The sequence below is a fragment of the Camelus dromedarius genome, chromosome 2, assembly GCF_036321535.1.
Source record: "Camelus dromedarius isolate mCamDro1 chromosome 2, mCamDro1.pat, whole genome shotgun sequence".
Classification (NCBI taxonomy): domain Eukaryota; kingdom Metazoa; phylum Chordata; class Mammalia; order Artiodactyla; family Camelidae; genus Camelus; species Camelus dromedarius.
The window spans coordinates 10,786,563-10,801,757 of record NC_087437.1 but is presented as its reverse complement, the minus strand read 5'-3'; the positions used below and the strand labels follow the sequence as shown (position 1 = coordinate 10,801,757).

Below are 15,195 nucleotides of genomic sequence, written 5' to 3'. Positions count from 1 at the left end.
GTCCACCATGTGCTGAATTTCTCCTTAGGCACACGAGAAGGATCAATAAACAAAATCATTACTTTAGAACTTGTCATTCTGGGCACAGACAAGTGGCCAGCGGCCAAACCATGACATTCTCCTTTTGATGAAGAGTCTAATCATTTAATTAATGTTCTGGGGACTTAATTTCCTCTCTGCACAATTGCAGGAATGCTCATGAGGGGAAAACTAAGTCTAACTTCTAAAAAAACTTTAAAGAAAAAAATTTTCAAAAACTAAAAACTTCAAAGGGAAGTTTTGTCAGATGCCAGTTATTTGAAGGATTTTGTACATTTATAAAATTAAAAAAAAAAAACCCATGGCGATTCTACAAAAGGAAATGAATATTTTACGCTACAGTTTAAAAACATAAGTAGGGCACATATGTAAACAATACATTTAGTTTCCAGAAAAACTATATTAATTATAACTTAACAAACCTTTTCCTCCTTAAATTCTCTATTTTGAATGTAATATGAGTGCAGCCTACTTTTAATTGCTAGATCACAAGTATACTTTGCTTAGCATAATTTTGAAACATGGTTATAAACACTTTAAAAGAATTTTGGCTGAAAATGTTAAGTCCAAATCAGTTTTATAACTGATAAAATTCTGCTTTACAAACTTCTTACATAAGCAACAATAAGGTTTTTATTGCTATTTATTCATATTGTGCTTACAAATGTTCCAAAAATTTCAAATTGAAATATTAAAAAAGTCCTGATGTTCTAAAGACCAGTCCTTCTGGTACCCTGTGTTCAAAATGATTTTGAACCAAGAAACACATGGCAGATCTTTGATGGCGCTGCCGCCCCACCAGGGCACTGTGTATCCACTCAGACAACAGATTTGCTTAATTCATATGATATCAAGGTCAGAAAGGACAGATCGGGTCTTCTACAAATGTTCAACAGCATGGTACCATTTTCAGGCTAGAGCAGCCCTCCTTACGGGAACTGCCCTTTTGGCAATACACCAGGTCAGATAACCCTGACATCTCCCCACCCCAACATACACCCAAACACCCAGAAATGTTGAAGAAAATATAACTAGCATTCTTTAAAACACATAGCTGATTTGCAGAGGGCATCCCCAGAGGCCCTAACTGAGAACCAAAAATTACAGTGAGCACCTGATCTAACAGTGTAGCCGCCAGGGGTTGTGATGCCCTCATGGACACAGAAGATGAAACCTGAGGTCTGCATGTCGCAAGGGGTTGGTATTGAGACCCCTTCCATAAATCAGGACACCCGAGCAGCTAGCCTGTCAGGCTGGACCTGAAAAGATGATGCTTTGTGGGAGAGAGAGCTAAGAAACTTGCTGGAGAAACCCTGGGCACGGGAGTTGGGAGAAAAGTGTTTCCCCTGAGAATTCTAAATCCTGGGCACATATACTATGTAAACAGTCGCTAAAAAAAGAGCTTAAATGACTATATTACTATCAGATCAAATACACACTTAAGGCAAAGGGTATTTAAGGCAAATGTGAATAAAAAGAATAACTGCATTATGATGAAATGAATAATTCATCAGGGAAGTATAACACTTCTGAATGTGTTATACCTAACAACACAGCCAAAAGTATAAACAGTAGAAATTGGCAGCATTATAAGGAGAAAATGACACATCTACAATCAAAGAGGGACATTTTCACTGCAGTAGATGATAGGTCAGCCAGACCAAAATGTAGTAAGATATGAAAATATGAAAAACCCAATTAATAGAATCAAGGTACTGAATAAAGATAAAATTCCACACTCAACAATTAAAGAATACATGTTCTTCTCCAAGCCCGTAAGAAACACTGATAAAAACTGATCTCATGCTAAGCCACCGAGGAAGCATAACATACTTCCCCAAATTATTAAGACCATAAAGATCCCCCATTACACGTCTGGAAACTGAAAAACACATTTTCAAATAATTCTTGGATCAAAGAAAGAAACCAGCTATGTTTATAATGGAAAGACAATGGAAAAATGTTGGGTTGCCAATACCAAAATTTGTGATTTGGTTAAAACAGTTTAAAAAGAGACATCTACAGTTTCAAATGCACATATTAAAAAGGAAGAAAGACATTAAGTGTCCAACTAAGGAAGAAAAAAGAACAACAGAGGAAATCTCATGAAAGTAGAAACAGATGGGCAGAAGTTAATGAAATAGAGAATATCTAAAGATATTAAAATCCTACAGAGGAGTGAGAGTACCCAGCCCTTTAGGCGCTAGATGAAAAGATAAAACATTTTTATGATCTAATGTAAATGATGAGTGACTTTTATATATAATAACAGTATTTGAAAAACCTATCAGATATTGATTGATTACTCTGAGCCAGTTAATCATCAAAGCAACTCAAGGATGGAAGCATTATTATTGTACTCACTTTAAAAATAAAGAAATTGTAACTATGTGAGGTGATAGATGTGAACTAAATTTATTGTGGTACTTATTTCACGATATATACGTATAACAAATAATGATGCTATATAGCTAAAATTAATACAATGTTATATACCAATTATATCTTAATAAAACTGTAAGAAAAATTTAAATAAACAAACAGAGAACTCTCCACACTGTTTTCCACTGTTGCTGCCCCAATTTATACTCCTATCATGTCATCTAGTAATTCCACTCCTGGGTATTTACCTGAAGAAGACGAAAACACTAACTTAAAAAGATATACAGGGCACAACCATTGAATGAATGACACAGCAACTGAGGACAGGACAGACTGTTTAGAATCAAGATGGTGGAAGATTCGACTTCCAGTTGACCTTGAGCCTCATGGCACACCCACAAAGCCATGACAGCTTCTAGGCTGATGGGATAGATCAAAAAGTGGGAGGGGGCTAGATTCATGGAAATCCCTGTCCCTTCCTGAAAATAGCTGGAATAATCCTCCTACTCATTAGCATATAAAATTACCAAGCCCATAAAACCTAACAGTTCTGCACGTCAAGGTCACTCTCTCTCTTGCCTTCTGAGACGGCCCGCACTCTGTCTATGGAGTGTGTATCTCTCTAAATAAACCTGCTTTCACTTAAAAAAAAATTAAAAGATACACACACCACTATGTTTACTGCAGCATTATTTATAATAGCCAAGCTATGGAAGCAACCTAAGTGCCCATTGATAAATGAATGGATAAAGATGTAGCATATATATGTGTGTGTGTGTGTGTGTGTGAGTGTATAAAAATATACACAAATATGGAATATTACTCAGCCATAAAAACAATGAAATCTTGCCATTTGCAGCAACATGGATGGATCTAGAGGGTATTATGCTAAATGAAATAAGTCAGTCAAAGACAAATATACAGTATGATTTCACTTACATGTGGAATCTCAAAAAACAAAACAAATGAACAAACAGAAACAGTCACAGATAACAGAGAACTAACAGGTGGTTGCCAGAGGGGAGGTGAGTGGGGAGAGGAGAGAAACAGGTGAGGGAGATTAAGAGGTGCAAACTTGCAGTTACAATATAGAGTCATGGGGATGAAATGCACAGTGTGGGGAATACAGTCAATAATAATGTGCTATCTTTGTAATGGTGACAGATGGTAACTAGGCTTATCATGGTGATCACTTTGAAATGCACAGAAATATCACATCAGTATGTTGTGTATTAGGAACTAACACAGAGTTGGAGATCAATTATACTTCAAAAACAAACTCATAGAAAAAGAGATCAGATTTATGAGCAGAGAGGGAATTAAATGAAGGCAGTCAAAAGATAAACTTCCAGTTATAAGATAAATAAGTACTAGGGATGTAATGTACAGCATGATAAATATAATTAACACTGCGATTTGTTATACACGTAAACAATCAAGAGAGTAAATCCTAAGGGTTCTCATCACAACAGAAAGGTTAAAGACCTGGCTCATGGCCCCATGGTTGGTGAGTGGTGGAGCTGGAATTTGAACATAATTTTGTTGATCCAAAAGTCCAGCCTCAATGCCTCTGTTCTCTTTTTTTTTTAACTTTTAATTCTGAGATAATTAAAATAATAGATAATTATAGATTCAGATGAGGAAGAAACAATACAGACAGACCACATACATCCTTCCCTCAGTTTCTCCCAAAGGTAACATCCAGCATAATGACAGTACAGCATCACAGGAAACTGACAATGATAAGGTCCACTGACCTTGCCTGCACATCACCAGTTCTACATGCACTCACGGATATACATGTTTCTCTGCAACTGTATCGTGTGTAGATTTGTGTGACCACCATCACTGTCAAGACACAGCACACTCCATCACTCACATCCTTTGTGTGACCCTTCAACAGCCACAGTCACCTTCCTCCTTGCCTCCCTTCTTAGTTCTCAACAACCACAACTCTGTTCCTCATCTCTATAATTCTGTCACTTCAAGAATACTATATAAATGAAATCACATGGGATGTCACTTTTTGAAATTGGCCCTTTTCACTCTGCATAATGCCCCTGAGATCCATCTAAGTTGTTTCCTGTTTCAAGAGTTTGTTGTTTTTATTGTTGAGGAGTATTTCACAATGTGGATGTACCAGTTTGTTTAACCTTTTACCCACTGTTTGTTTCCAGTTTTTGGCTATTACAAATAAAGCTGCTATGTATGCCCTACGTACAATAGCCAAGACATGGAAGCAACCTAAATGTCCACTGATAGATGACTGGATAAAGAAGTTGTGACACATTTATACAATGGAATACTACTCAGCCATAAAAAGAATAAAATAATGCCATTTGCAGCCACATGAATGGACCTGGAGATCGTCATTCTAAACAAAGTAAGCCAGAAAGAGAAAGAAAAATACCATATGATATCACTTACATGTGGAATCTAAAAAAGAAAAAAAGGAAAAAAAGAAGGACACTATGAACTCATCTACAAAACAGAAACAGACTTGCAGACATAGTAAACAATCTAATGGTTACCAGGGAAAGGGGGTGAGAAGGGATAAATTTGGGAGTTTGAGACTTACAAATGTTAGCCACTATATATAAAAGTAGGTTAAAAAAAAGTTCCTCTGCATAGCACAAGGAACTATGTTCAATATCTTGTAATAACCTTTAATGAAAAAGAATATGAAAATGAATATACATATGTATATGCATGACTGGGACACTGTGCTGTACACCAGAAATTGACACATTGTAACTGACTGTACTTCAATTAAAAAAAAAAAAAAACCTAAAAAAAATCTTTAAAAAACCCCAAAACAAATAAAGCTGCTATGAATATTTGTGTATGTGTGAATATAAGTTTTTACATCTCTAGGATAAATGTCCAAGAGTATAATTGTTGACCTATATGGTGAGCTCATATTTAACTTTATAAGAAACTGCCAGACTTCTTTTCAGAGTGGTTGTACCATTTTACACTGATGCCAGCAGTGTAATCCAGTTTTCCTGCATCCTTGCTGGCATTCAGTGATATCAATATGCTTTATGTTTGCCATTCTGATAGGGTGTAGCAACATGTCATTGAGGCTTTAATTTGCATTTCCTTAGTTGCTAATGATGTTGAGCACTTTTCCATGTGATGATTTGCTATCTGGACACCCTCTGTCATGAGAGAGGATGCTCATGTCTTTGGCCCATTTCTAACTAGGTTTTTTTCTTTTCTTTTTTTTTTTTTACTGTTGACTCTCTAGTGTTTTAAGGGGAGATATTTTACTAAAAGTGAAGTATAGTTGGATAAAAAATAATGAGTTTGCAAAGAACCTTGTGGGCTTTTAAGACAGAGAAGGCTTTATACTTTGTTTTATAATACTGATAAAAAGAATCTACTTTGGTGATGCTTGTCAACTTCTGTCGTGACCAGGCTACACATGTTTGAAGTTCTCTTTGGTATTTAAATAGGCAATAGCAACAATAAAAATTGTTACGTCGGAGTGCTTGGCACATACTGACTGCTTACTAAATATTGATTATTTTTATTATTAGTTTAACTGTACAAAATCTCTCCTGAAATACTATATTAATCTGGAGGACAATTTAGTGACGTGACATTATAGGGCAGAAAGATGGGAAACGTCTCTTCTGCTTTCTCAGGATATTCTGCAGTTTTCCAGCTGTTCATGAATAGACCACTGAATTAAACAGGAAGATGGATTGTTTCACATGTTCTAATGCTATAGACTCCCACAAATATCTCCTTTTGAAGCTGGAAAAAATTCATGATCCCAGAGTTTCAAGAAGTGTCACCCATCTACCTACTGCAATGTAAACCACGATCTCTTCGGGGGTCCCTCATTGTATTTCCACTATTACTACACTTTCATGGGAACCGCCTCACCAAACCGAGAATTATTTGTGAAAGTGTTTCTCTTCAACTGATGTCCGATGCAGCGCCTGGCACGCAGAAAGAGCCCATTGTTGGCGGAACAAATGCTAATACATCACAGGCTTGTGCTTAAACACACACGTCTCTGAGGGGCTGTATCATCTTACTTACTGTTCTTTAGGTAAAAGAGCATTTCAGAATCATAACTTGTAATAGATTGAGTGCCGGAAAACTGTGCAGAATATCATGAGAAAGCAGAAGAGATTTTTACCAGCTTTCTGCCCTATAATGTCACGTTACTAAACTGTCCTCCCCTATTTCAGGAGACATTTCGTACAGTTAAACCAATAATAAAAATAATCAATATTTAGTAAGCACTCAGTATGTGCCAAGCACTCTGACATAATAGTTTTTTTTTTTTTTTATTGCTGCCATTGCCTATTTAAATTCTAAAGAGAACTTTAAAAATGTGTAGCCTGGTCACATCAGCAAAAGTGTTCCCCAACCAAGGCAAAAACTTGCTAATAAAAGCTCTTGAAACAGCCAGCATTCCCTCTCAGACCCCATCAATAAACCCAGGGGAAAGAGAGAAGAGGATACAGGCAAACTGAATAATAAAAGGCCTGCAGTCCAGACACATTTGGGATGCAAGAGCAGAAAATGCTGTTTGGAATATTGACAAATACCACAGGATTTGCAACTGTTAGAAGGAGATTTTTAGAGGCTGAGAAAGCACCCTGGCCCCCTTGCCCTCACCCTACAGGAGACTGCCCTGATCTCTCAGTTTCCCAGAAAGCCCATCATGTTATCTTGATCAGGGGGCTGAGCAGCAGTGCACCCTTCACTCTCCTGACAGAGAAACTAACGATAAAAAATGACCATAAAGAAAACTCCAGTTCCACCGAGTTCTGCGTGGCACACGACATACACCTGCTTCTGCACTCGTCGCTGTGTTTGAAGCAGAGCTCAATACTGATGTTTACATGATAGCTATCATTCCTCAAGGACAGGTAAAACTATATCGAGGGTCCTGTTTTCAGAGGCAAGGAAGATAGGACTTTTCAGAATATCTTACATATATTAAGGACGTGTTAAAACATGATTTGGATTTAGTGATACAGAAAACTTCCCGTGTGAAACAGGGAAACAACAGCTGTCCCATTAGTGGCTGTGATGACTGCAGTACAAGGTTGGTTCTACTCCCAGGCCTGGCACCCAGCAGGAGCTCAAGCTGTGTGAGTCCCCCTCCCCTTCCTCACCTCTCCTGATTCCACAAGATCACTGCAGAGTGCATGTGTTCACATAATCATTCCCCCATCACTTGCATTTGAAATGTGTTTTCTTTATCCCACCCCCCTGCTCCAGAGCACAGATAACATTCCACAGAAGGGGAGAGAGATCATGGAAGGTATGAACAGAGGTAGAGAAGGAAACATTTTATTTTATTTTTATTGTTGTTGTTTTGTTTTGGGGAGGGGGTAAATTAGGTTTTTTTTTTTTTTTAAACAGAGTTACTGGGGCTCTACTACTGAGCAATACCCTCCTCTGAGAAGAAAACATTTTAATAAAGTATTTCTGACTAACTGACTCTATACGCAATTTAGAAAAATGTTTTGAAGCAAATATAGAAGAAACTTTTTTTTAAAATCTATTTTTATATATAGTGGCTAACATTTGTAAATCTCAGACTCCCAAATTTATCCCTTACCACCCCCTTTCCCCAGTAACTGTAAGATTGTTTACTATATCTGAGAGTCTGTTTCTACCAGAAATTGACTCATTGTAATTGACTATACTTCAAGTAAAAAAAATAAATCAAGCAAATAAACACCTCAAAGCTGGAAAGCTGATAATGACAGTAAAAGTGATCAATTAAAATAAGATTTCAGTAATAACTTCTCTTTTTAACACAGCTTCCATTTTTCAAAAGAGTTTGATCAGGAGATAAGTGGCACTGTGATTTTACTGAGGAAGTATGAGATCAGTGAGAACTACATTCCTCTTGAAAATACTTTTCCATGGAGACCCAGAGAGGAAACATTTGGAGCCCCTGTGCCATAAATCAGTGAATCATGTAACAAAGGTCCAAAAATAGCAGGGTTAACATCATTCAAATGGATCTCAGCCATAGGCTCCCTATGAAACTGTTTATGTGAACAGGTTGTTCGTGCACATTTGAAAATGTCAGACTACTACCCTCCTTGAGATTTCAAGTGCTCCTTTTTTAAAGCTGACTCAAGAGTGCTGTCCCAATAACTAACACATCTTCAGGTTATTTTAAAGTACTACCAACACGATAAAAACTGGAAGAACACATTATAAACGAGGGGAATCACAAATCTGAGACACGCTAAGAAATATACATTACCAGAACAAAACAAAATCCCTCCCCAATTAAAAAAAACGTGGAAATATATTCCGTCTTGAATAACTGACAGTAGGGGAATTAAAATTAAACATTACTATGATGTGGGGGAGGGTATATCTCAAGGGGTAGTGAGCATGCTTAGCATGCACGAGGTCCTGGGTTCAATCCCCAGTACCTCCTCTAAAAATAAAGAAATAAATAAACCTAATTACCTCCCCCCCACACACACAAAAATAAAAACAAAACAAAAACAAACAAAAAGAAAAAAGAAAAAAGAAACCATGATGCATGAAGATGATCTCCACCTTGCATGTTCCATTTGGCTGCGGGTCAGAGATACTTTTTGAAAGCTTTCAAGTACAATTTAAATGATTAAAAATAAAAAACTTGATAGTATAGACACTGAAATTTTAAAAGTCTTCTGCTGTTCCTTTCAAATGTAGAAGTAAAAAAGTACGCAACTAGAAAATGCTCAGTGATAGAGCACATGCTTAGCATACACAAGGTCCTGGGTTCAATCCCCAGTACCTCCTCCAAAATTAAATAAACCTAATTACCTCCCCCCACCCCCAAAAATTTAAAAAATAATTAAAAAAAAAAGTCTTCTATCCAAATCTCTTGGGAGATGGAAGCACCTTACTCAGTTCTCAGCGTCCTTTCCAAACACGCAGCGACGGACTGCTCCCGCGTCCTGCAAAGCAGGACCCGAGAATGACCTGACTCCAAAGATCAGACTCCTTCTTGTAAAACCTCAATTTGTACAGAATGTTTCAGGAACATACTTCTATTGAGTAAGGCTCAACTTGGTTTTTCAAATTTGTGTGCTCTTTTTAATTAGAGGCTTGTTCTTTCACTATGCTTTCCTTGTCCATTTTGTACTCCTTAAACCATTATTTTGCCTCTTTTGACTTGTTCTACCGTCTCAAGCATCAGCAATGGTCTCCAGCAGACTCTCCTTTCTGGCAGGACTGCATCGCAGTGTGGACTATCCCCTCCGATGTGAGCTCATCCTCGGTGTGCACTCTTTATTTTTCTGTAGAAATCCCATGTGCCTTGGATTGCAGAGTGTTTTGCATTTGTTTCTTCATGGGCTTCAAGAACAAGACCAGTTTGAGACCAGACTATACTACATGCGCCAAAATATACGGCAATAAAAGCATCCCTTGGGAAGAGTCAACTTACACTTACATCTTTATTTAAAAATCTCTTGTATTTAGATAGTGTCTCAATTACTTTATTCTGAACAGGATGCTATCTGGTAAAGACAAAGTAGCCTGAAACCAGCTCAGTCAATTTTTGTTTGGCATTTGTGTAGAAGTTTCCTCCCTCAAATCAGTTTAAAAAAAAAAAAGGGAAATACAGAAACTTAACAAAGCTCCCGGAGTAGGACATTCCTAGGAGTACAGCTCTACCATTTGAAGGCATGGATTTTAACAACCTTTTAAAGGTCATTTAAAAAAGAAATCTATTTAAAAAAAAAAGAAATACAGTACTTTAGAACAACCAAGAAATTTTTAAAAAGCTGGCTGTATGAGTTTTCTAAAAATGGGTTTTCATAGCTTGGACAAATTTTCAGTAATACTGTCCTATATGGATTCAAAAACTGCTGAATCCCAAACAGCTGAGAGGGAAGTGAAGATGACATGGTATCGAAACATAAAGGTGTGCACAAGACACACCTACACTTGCCCACTGTTGGAGCTGACTGAGCATGCACACAATAGATGCCCACAAAACCCTCAAAACCAGAACCCAACCTCTCCAAGTGCACCCTTCCCACAGAGGAATCACCTCGCACCTCCCAGATCAGACGGCGGGACAGCTGTTCTTGAACACTGAACTTAAAACCGTGATGCAGGACGGTGCTGGTCCAGCAACACTTACTTATTAATTAGCACTGCACAGAGAAGACATAACTGAACAGGTGTCCCAGGAACCCACGTTTCTGAGACATGGTGATTCATTTCTGCTCTATAACTGCTGAAGTGTCTCATACGTAATGACAATTAATTACAAAGCGTAACAGCTGAGCTACTTAATGGAGTCCATGGACAGTGCATGATAAATGACCTACCATATGAAAGTTGCTGCTAAATTAAAGACAGTTACATAAACATAAACATAAGGAGAAAGCTCTCCTTTTTATTTTGTTTACATTTTTTATAGGTCTCACATTACCCAAGGCGATTCTGTAAGACGTAGCATATTTACAGATTTGCTAAATGTAAAATGGAAATAATAAACAGACTTCCTTTATCCTTTGGGAAAGAAGTAATACATTTCATGTTTGTAGACATAACAAGTGGCAGTTATTTATCTTAAGAGATTAATAATTCAACATACAGACAACACAGTACAAAGTATTCATCATAGCTAGCTGGAAGTGACAATTTGATTTTTTATATAGCCCACAACAGTGTGGAAGTAAACGATATTTTAACACAGTCTAAAATGAAACAATGACTAATTCTGTTAATGATACAGTAAATTAACAGCAATTACAGAGCTGGCCGCAAGCCCACACTCCGAGTGAGTGCTACGTGACACACACCAGAGACGTTCTTTGAAAGTGGCAGAGTGTTCATAAATCCCACAGAAGTTTCCAGACTTGGCGTGTGTACTTGGGAGGGTAATGGCACTGGTTCCCTGTGTTTCTACCATGACGTTAAAAAGTATGGCATGTACATCACAGAAAGTTGTAACTCCACATACTAAGAATAATACATTAAAAATGGCTAACAATTATGCAGTGTTTACCTGCCTGGCACTGTTCTAATGGATTTTCACTGACTACATAATTTGGTCTTCATCATCAACCTGCCAGGTAGGTAACCGTGATGACTCTCATTTTACAAAGAAAGAAACTGAGACACAGGTTCAGAGGGATTCCAGTGCTCCCAGTTGAGGCAGTTCTAACAGTAAGTAAAGAAGTTATAAGGAGGAAGGAAGCAGGAAATAGACAAAACCAAACCAAAACAAACACACACAAGAAAACAACCCACACCCCAAAGAGCCTTTTGAAAATAACAGAAAAAAGAAAAAAAACCAGGAAGAGAATTAAGAGACTTACAGGAACTCTAGAGCTCAGCAGTTTGACTTTTTAGCCAGAGAAGCTAATGATACAGAGATTCAATAGCTTTTTTGGCTCAAGTTCTGCTAAAATGAGAATTCATCTAAAGTGGTTTCAGCAAAGAGAAGAAACGTGATATCCACTATTATTACTGTTCTTTTTATGCAAAATGACCTGTCACCTCTGTGAGATTGCTGAAGGCAAGAAAAACCCAGTCAGTCAAAGAAAAGGTGAACAAATAATGGTTTAATAAGACTTGAAAATGGTCACTTAAATGTATCTAATTTTTGAATACTCTGAATCTTAGCATTTAGAATATCCTAGTGAGTATTCTTCAAATATCTGTGGGAAGCAGATGTAACAAAGCGACCTGACACTCATGATCCTGGGCCAGGTAGCTCTCCTGAAAAGTAAAATATGACTCAAGTCTGATTGGGAGGATGGGTTGGGGGCTGGCTGTCCGGTGATAAAGTTCTGTAGTTTTGATCAGGGGAGTGCCATGAGGAAAGGGATTTCAGAATGCATTACAGGGCTGTCACACAGCATTCCTTCCTAAAGTAGCCCCTTCCAGTCGACAACACTGACTTATTCCCAAACTCACAAAATGGCTTTTATGGGATCAACCGCGTGGAAGCTTCTTTGAGCATATTGTCTGAACAACTGAACAAATCAAGAGATACATGGATACAGGTGAAACAGAAAAGAAGAGGGGAGGGAAGGAGAAAAAGTGGGCAACACAGGCCACAGCGTTGAGGGAAAGGAGGGACCAGGCACTATAGGCAAAGAAGGACCAGAAATGGCTGCAAAACCGTTTCTGATCACGGCCTTCATCCCCCTACCCTGGAATCCACCTGCTGAGACAGAGACAGGGCAAGTAAGATGGCGAACACCGAATGGTCCAAGGCTAACCACTCTACGTTGAGTGATTCTTGGGTTGAGGCATCCTTAGAAGGATGGATGCATGTTTCCATCCTTCCACGCCCCCACCCCCAAAATAATATTAAGAACAGAAGCACTGTCACCAGCACAGGTCTCCTGGCCTTCCTGGTGAGCATTCAGGAACTACGTCTTTGTTTTACGGAAGGAATATTTAGCACGGCGAAGGGCTCCTTAGCTTTTGCGGGTACCTAACAACAGCTACGTGGGTTTGTTCCCTTCCTAAACTTTCATGCCCGTTTGTCTTTAATCCCAGGCAACCCCTTTCCTTCTCTCCTGTCCCTCTCGTACTCTGCCCTCATTCACAGTCTAGTCTCTACTCTCTGGTTCCACCTCCTGGGTTACCTTCCAGGCTCCCAGCCCAGCCTTTCTGAAGCCTGTTGTTTTGGGTTCATCTTTTCCCCTCTGGTATTCTCGGTAAGACTACTGCCCTAAAAAAAACACCAGGGTGATTTCCCCTAAGGCTGCATGGAAATCTACCTTACAGAAAAGACAACAGTAACCGAGGAGAAGTCAAATAGCAATGATTCAGAATTGTGTGTGAAAAATACACCGCTACTTTTAAACATTCTATTCTGGCTGCTTGAATCGCCTATTCCTAAAAATAAAAGAAAAACCTCTGAAGTAGTATCTTAAATAAAGAGTCTAGGCCCTTGTAACATTCAACTTTGTTCTGTAGAAAATCTGCTTCTGTGACATAACAACAAATATTACCTTTTACAAGCAAACAACTGCATGACATACATGTGGGTTTTTTAATAAAGAGTGCCGACGTCATTTAACAAAACCGACAGCAGTATGCAGAGCTAAATAAAACTCTTAGAAATGAATTGTGGTGGACAGGCTAACAATGAATGTTTATTTATCAAGGGAACAAATTTATATAAGGGCCTTAAGGACAAGGATTTTTATCTGATACTGATTTTTCTCCCCTATGGGGGAGAGCAGAATGTCAACATGCGTTTGTTCAATAAACAAATGAACTGAAAAAATACAGAATATTTACACTGGAAAAGAGGCCACACATACCATAAACATAACAACTGAGGGAGAACTTCCCATGATCCAATAGTTGGGTTTACAAAGACTTTCCCTGGGGGGTAGGTATCACCTGACAGATGTGGAAAGTTTATAAAGGGAAATGTGTCACTTTGTTATTTAAATTTTGATTTAGGGCAACTTTCAAAGTCTTCTGATTAATATTTCAGTCAGCAGAGATTAGAACATTCTCAAACATTAACTGTAGAGTTAGGATTAAGGCTATGTCATAACTCCTTCAAATTAGAAAACAGCATTGAAAGACATTTTGGAAGTCTGATACATATTACTATGTTGTGTCTACTTCAAATAAACAGTACAAAGAATGTAAAACTTTGAGGTGTCTTGGTAAAAATGACTAACAAATTACTTTTCTCCCTCCGCTCATAAGAAGATTAACATACTTTTGTCCTGACAATATTAGAAGAATTCACTTTTCTTCAAAAGCCTATTTGGGTCAGTTTTTCATTATTTTTCTCCCTTTTTTAGTGATGAATAGATTAAAAGAACAAAGCATCTGGCCTCCTGTTATTAGTAAGAACTAACATCTCATCACGGTAAGGTTGTTACATCGGCCGCACTGGCAAGTTCTGAGGTTTCCAAAGACAAGTGTCATCAGAGGTCCTACAGTTCCAGTTGATGGGTGGTTTTACCTTCTTAGATGTGGTAAAACTCTAACTTAATAAGATTCATTTCTCAGCTATGTACTTAAGATCTATACTATACTTTACAGTCACATGGTGGGATATTTTTGGCCTGGTTAGGAGTAACTATTCTTCACTGACCATAAAAATCAATTCACGAAAGAGGTTAAAAATAGAGGATACAAGAAGAAATCTAACATTTTATCCAAATATCTCATTACTATTACATTTTCACTATTAATAATTTTAAGTAAAATCTCCAGTTCTTTATTATCATGCAGGAATAGTATTTTTAAAAACACTGTCGACTGTTATAATACACATTTATTTACTTTATAGCCAGCTTAGTGGAAGAACAAGATATTTTTGGTTAGTGATACTGTGGAGTGAGATACTGCTGTTACAGTTATTTGCCTTTTCTTCCCCTAATAGTCACTGGCGGAGGTAAAAACATATCTCCCCTTCAACAATTTGTCTTCCAGATTTGCTCCATGGTGATAATGCAATTTCACAGAAGTAATTTCACAAACTGAAGTTTTGTGCAATGCTTTAAGACAATGCTTTTGAATATTTTTGTGAGCAAACTTAATGCGATTGCCCTGGTTTTTATACAGGCACACCTTGGGAATAGTGTGGGCTCAGTTCCAGACTACCACAATAATAATAAAGCAAATACCACAATAAAGTGAGTCACGTGAATTTTTTTGGTTTCCCAGTGCACACAAAAGTTAGGTTTACACTATACGGCAGTCTATTAAGTGCACAATAGCATTATGTCCCAAAAACAAAGGATATAATCTAATCAAAAATACTTTATTGCTAAAAAATGCTAACTC

At 37.7% G+C, this 15,195-nt stretch overlaps 1 protein-coding gene across 1 annotated transcript in view; it reads right to left on the bottom strand.

The window, feature by feature from the left end:
- LOC105095616 (ubiquitin-conjugating enzyme E2 E2) overlaps positions 1-15,195 on the bottom strand; it is a 326,379-nt gene that overhangs the window by 46,579 nt on the left and 264,605 nt on the right. The gene's annotated exons all lie outside the window — the stretch shown is intronic.